Here is a 5,445-nt window from a genome sequence, read left to right as displayed (position 1 = left end):
CCTGGCCTTTTTTTTTTTTTTTTTTTCCTGTTTCTGTTGGGTGATGGGAGCTTGGAGCTGTCTACTCTGCCCTTTTGCTGATATCAGTCCTCAATTATATTTTAAAGAGATTTAAATAATAAGGAAAAACAGGCACATATAAATATATGTAGTCACCATTTTCAATGCCTTTCATTCCTTTGTGTAGATCCGGATTTCCATTTGGTATTTTTCTTCTGCCTGAAGGACATCCTTAACATTTCTTATAGTGCTTATTGGTGATGAATTCTTTCAGCTTTTTATTTGTTTGGGATAGAGTCTCGCTCTGTCACCCAGGCTGGAGTGCAGTGGCGCCATCTCGGCTCAATGCAAGCTCCACCTCCCGGGTTCACACGATTCTCCTGCCTCAGCCTCCCGAGCAGCTGGGACTACAGGCACCCGCCACCATGCCCGGCTAATTTTTTTGTATTTTTAGTAGAGATGGGGTTTCACTGTGTTAGCCAGGATGGTCTCAATCTCCTGACCTCGTGATCCTCCCACCTCGGCCTCCCAAAGTGCTGGGATTACAGGCGTGAGCCACCGCGCCCGGCCTAATTTTTGTATTTTTTTTTTTACAGACAGGGTCTCACTATGTTGCCCAGGCTGGTCTCGAACTCCAGGGCTCAAGCGATCCGCCCACCTCAGCCTCTCAAAGTGTCTCCCAGCTTTTATGTGTCTGAAAATATGTTTATTTAACTTTCTTAAAATATATTTTCATCAGGTATAAAATTCTAGGTTTGCAGTTTTTTCCTTCAGCAGTTTAAAGATCAAGTTGCACTGCTGTCTTCTCACTTGCACTATTTCTGGCAAGAAATTTGGTATCATTCTTATCTTTGTTCCTGTGTAAATAACATGTACTGCTTTCCCAGCTGCCTTCAGGATTTGATGTATATCATCAGTTTTGAGCAATTTGATTATGTGACTTGTTACAGTTTTGTTTGTATTTCTTGTACTTGACGTTGAGCTTCAGGTCTGTGGGTTTATATTTTTCGTTATGTTTGGAAAATTTGGGGCCATTATTTCTTCTAACATTTTTCCATGTCTCAACTTTGTAAACATATGGGATATAGTTAAAATTAATGTTAATGTCTTTCTCTGTTCATTTTAATATGTGTCAGTTTGGGGTTAGTTTGGATCAAAATAAGGATTGATTGGTTGTTATTATGGGCTGTGTTTTCTTGCTTATTTATATGCCTAGTAATAGGATGCCAGGATGCCAGACATTGGAAATTTTACCTTGTTGAGTAATGGTCATTTTTTTTTTTTTTTTTTTTTTTGAGACAGAGTCTCGCTCTGTTGCCCAGGCTGGAGTGCAGTGGTGCCATCTCGGCTCACTGCAAGCTCCGCCTCCCAGGTTCACGCCATTCTCCTGCCTCGGCCTCCTGAGTAGCTGGGACTACAGGCGCCCGCCACCATGCCCAGCTAATTTTTTGTATTTTTAATAGAGATGGGGTTTCACTGTGTTAGCCAGGATGGTCTCGATCTCCTGACCTCATGATCCGCCTACCTCATCCTCCCAAAGTGCTGGGATTACAGGCCTGAGCCACCGCACCCAGCCAATTTTTTATTCCTATATACATTTTCTTGAGCTTTGTTTTGGGATGTATTTAAGATCACTGGAAAGTTGGATCCTTTCAGGTCTTGTTTTGATGGTTCATTAGGTGGGTCCAGAGCAATGCTCAGTCTAAGACGGATTCTTTCCCATTCCTGGGGTGCTTGAGTACTCCACGCAGAGCCCTATAAATTGTGAGTTTTTCCAGTCTGACTTGTGGCGACCCCCATCTCTACAAAAAAATAAAGAGGCTGGGCACAATGTCTCATGCCTATAATCCCAGTACTTTGAGAGGCTGAGGCAGGTAGATCACCTGAGGTCAGCAGTTTGAGACCAGCCTGGCCAACATGGTGAAACCCAGTCTCTACTAAAAATACAAAAATGTAGCTGGGTGTGGTGGTGGGTGCCTATAATCCCAGCTACTCCACTGAGGCTGAGGCAGGAGAATCGCTTGAACCTGGGAGGCAGAGGTTGCAGTGAGCTGAGATCGCGCCACTACACTCCAACCTGGGCGACAAGAGCAACACGCCATCTCAAAAAATAAAAATAAGTAAATAAATAAATAAAAGACTATCTCATCCAGAAATGCCTTTATAGATACGCCCATAAATAAATGTTTAACCAAGTATCTGTGCACCCCATGGTCCCTTCAAGTTGACACATGAAATTACCCTTCACTCCAGCCTTCAGCCATGGGTTTGTGTCATGCATAGATTTCTAGAACTCCCTCTTTACATAGTGCCCTCCTTTCTTTTTTCTGCCCCATTTCTCTGCCATTTCAGCTGTCTCAGCCTGATCTCTGCCTCCTCATCTCTGTCTCCTCAGCCCAGTGGGATCTCCCTACTGTGCTCAGACTCCAGCTCTCTGCACTGCAGTTGGGAAATGATCCCCAGGTAGAGGAACTAGGTGACTCTGGGGCTCATCCCACAAGTTTCCTTACTCTTGGGGATCAGTCTTTTGCTTCCTGTTGTCCTCTGCCTGAAAGTAGTTGCCAAGTTGTACTGTTTTATATATCCACAACAGCATGTGTTAAAACCAAAGTCTGGATCAGCAGACTGCCAGATTTTTTTTTAACAAATTTATTAATCAATACATTTTCTCCATGTCTACAGTTGTTTATGGTGGGAGGACTAACCTACAGCTGGAAGGATTAATTTTCAGCTGCTTTATAGTATTTTATTATATGAATTATACCAGTTTGCCCATCGTTGTGTTGATAAACATTACCCATGAAGTGTGTTCAAATTGTCTGTGATACAAATAATGCTTCAGTGACTATCTACCCAGAATGGGATTGCGGGTTTATAGGATACATACTTCTTCACCCTTATTTTTTACTAGATATTGCCAAATTGCTTTCCAAATTGTACTGTTTCATATATCCACAACGGCATGAGTTCTGTTTGTTCCACATCTATGCCAAGACTTGATCTTGTTAAATTAATTTTTCTAGTGTGTAAATGAGTGCAAAATATTGTTAGTCTTTCCTAGATTACTAGTGAGGTTAAATGTATATGTGTATGTACATATATGCACATATGTATATATTATTAGGTATTTGTGTTTCCCATTCAGTAGCTTTTTTATATCAATTGTCCCTTTTAAAAATTGGGTCATCTTTTTGTTATTGATTCTTTGGAGTTCTTTATAAATTCTACTTATGAATCCTCTTTTGGTTGTGTGTGTTACGTTGTTTTTCCCAGTCTTGGCTTTTTTTTTAGATGCATATCTTGTCTTTTCCTATACAGAAGTGTTAACTTTGTGTGTGTGTGTGATGAGTCTCACTCTGTTGCCCAGGCTGGAGTGCAGTGGTGCGATCTCGGCTCACTGCAACCTCTGCCTTCTGGGTTCAAGCGATTCTCTAGCCTCAGCCTCCTGAGTAGTTAGTACTATAGGCCAGGCAAATTTTTGTGTGTTTTTTTTTTTTAGTAGAGACTGGGTTTTACCATGTTGCCTAGGCTGGTCTCGAACTCCTGAGCTCAAAGCGATCCGCCAGCCTCCCCTCCAAATGTGCTAGATTATGTGTAAGCCATCATGCCCGGCCCAGAAGTACTAACTTTTAATGTAGTCAGATTTATCTATATTTTCCTAAATGATTTGTGCCCTTTGTGTATTCATCTCTTAACCTCTAAACACAGGAGTGCCCAGAGGACTCAGGCTATGGACCTCTCTATTTTCATTAATTCTCAGTAATCTTGCTTGGTTTCAGGACATCTGTACCCTGATGGCTTTTATGTGTAGCTCCTCCAGTTAACTCCAGCCATATACAATAATTTAAAGAGCCCCTACCGACCTGGATACTATGTTTCTTCTTCCCCTATGACCCAAGTTTCTTGAGTAGGGAGTCTGCAGTCACTGCCTCCATTTCTTCACCTTCCAGTCACTGTTCAACCCAGGGCAGCTTGGCTTTTGTCCCACTAGTCTACTGATACTGAGATTTTTTTCTTAAGCAACACAGCCCACCCTCCGCCGCCCCCCCCTTTTTTTTTTCAAATTAAGTCTTATGTGAAATCACAGTATATTAAGTAGAAGAATTACTTTGGCACTGGGTTGGGGAGGATCTGGAACCCAAACTGCACCTTCTTCTCATCTCTCTGAGTTGCCCCAGAGGCAATTATACCTTGCCAACTTTTCTATCCCCCAAACACCCTAATCTCCAGCGATACCGAACAATTCCATCTCTGGACTTCTGCACAGTGCTCCTTCATCTGCCTTGAACCTGCCAGACCTCTCAGCTCCAGGAGCACTTCCCTGCCTTCCTTCCCCTTTATCATAACTTTTTTTTTTTTTTTTTTTTTTTTGAGATGGACTCGCTCTGTCGCCCAGGCTGGAGTGCAGTGGCATGATCTCGGCTCACTGCCAACCTCCACCTCCCGGACTCAAGCAATTCTTCTGTCTCAGCCTCCCGAGCAGCTGGGACTACAGGCACGCGCCACCACGCCCAGCTAATTTTTGTATTTTTAGTAGAGACGGGGTTTCACCATATTGGTCAGGCCTGTCTTGAACTCCTGACCTCAGGTGATCCGCCTGCCTTGGCCTTCCGAAGTGCTGGGATTACAGGCATGAGCCACTGCGCCTGGCCTCCTCCTTTTTTTTTGTTCCCGTTGTCACACTGATAACATTGAATTGCAGTCTTTTACTTACACATCTTCCTTACTAAACAGAGCTTATAAAGATCAGAGATCCTCTATTTTCCCCCTTAATCTCTTTAATGTACATAAACAATGGAATTAATAAATCAATGAATGAATGTCTGAGGAAACTTAACTACACCAAAGTGTATTGGCAGACTACCAGACTTTTTAAACAGCTTTATTAAGATATAATTCACATACTATACAATTCATAGGGTGGTGCAACCGCCAACACAGTCTAACTTTAAACTATGTTTATGCTACTAGGAGAAAGCCTGTAACTATAAGCAGTCACTTTCTATTCCCCACCCCCAAACCCACTCCCTAGCCCTAGGCAACCACTAATCTACTTTCTCAGACCCATAACTTTAGCACAGGTATAAATCGATCACAGAGCCTCAAAATCCACCCGATATCTGGGCCATGATGTGAAATTTGGTAGGTAATCGTCCCACGTTATCAACTTGTAGAAAGGGAGTGGGGGGGGGGGACTTAGCCGCCAGTGGCGTTTGTGAAAAGCACCTGGTAACAGGCTGTGCTGGAGGGGAGTTCAGCCCCTAGAAAAGATCACAGATTAGGAATTATGTAAGCATAGGTCTGGGGCCCTTTTACTTTGGACGCGATCCTTCCACGGGATCGCCTCCGGATGGGTGTCACGCTGGGAGCCATGCAGGAAACCGCAAGAGTCAGAAACAGGCGTTGAAGGCAGGCAGCATTTTTTTTTTTTTTTTTTTTTTTTTT

The sequence above is a fragment of the Hylobates moloch genome, unplaced genomic scaffold, assembly GCF_009828535.3.
Source record: "Hylobates moloch isolate HMO894 unplaced genomic scaffold, HMol_V3 SCAFFOLD_1058, whole genome shotgun sequence".
Lineage (NCBI taxonomy): Eukaryota > Metazoa > Chordata > Mammalia > Primates > Hylobatidae > Hylobates > Hylobates moloch.
This window is presented reverse-complemented; position numbering follows the sequence as displayed.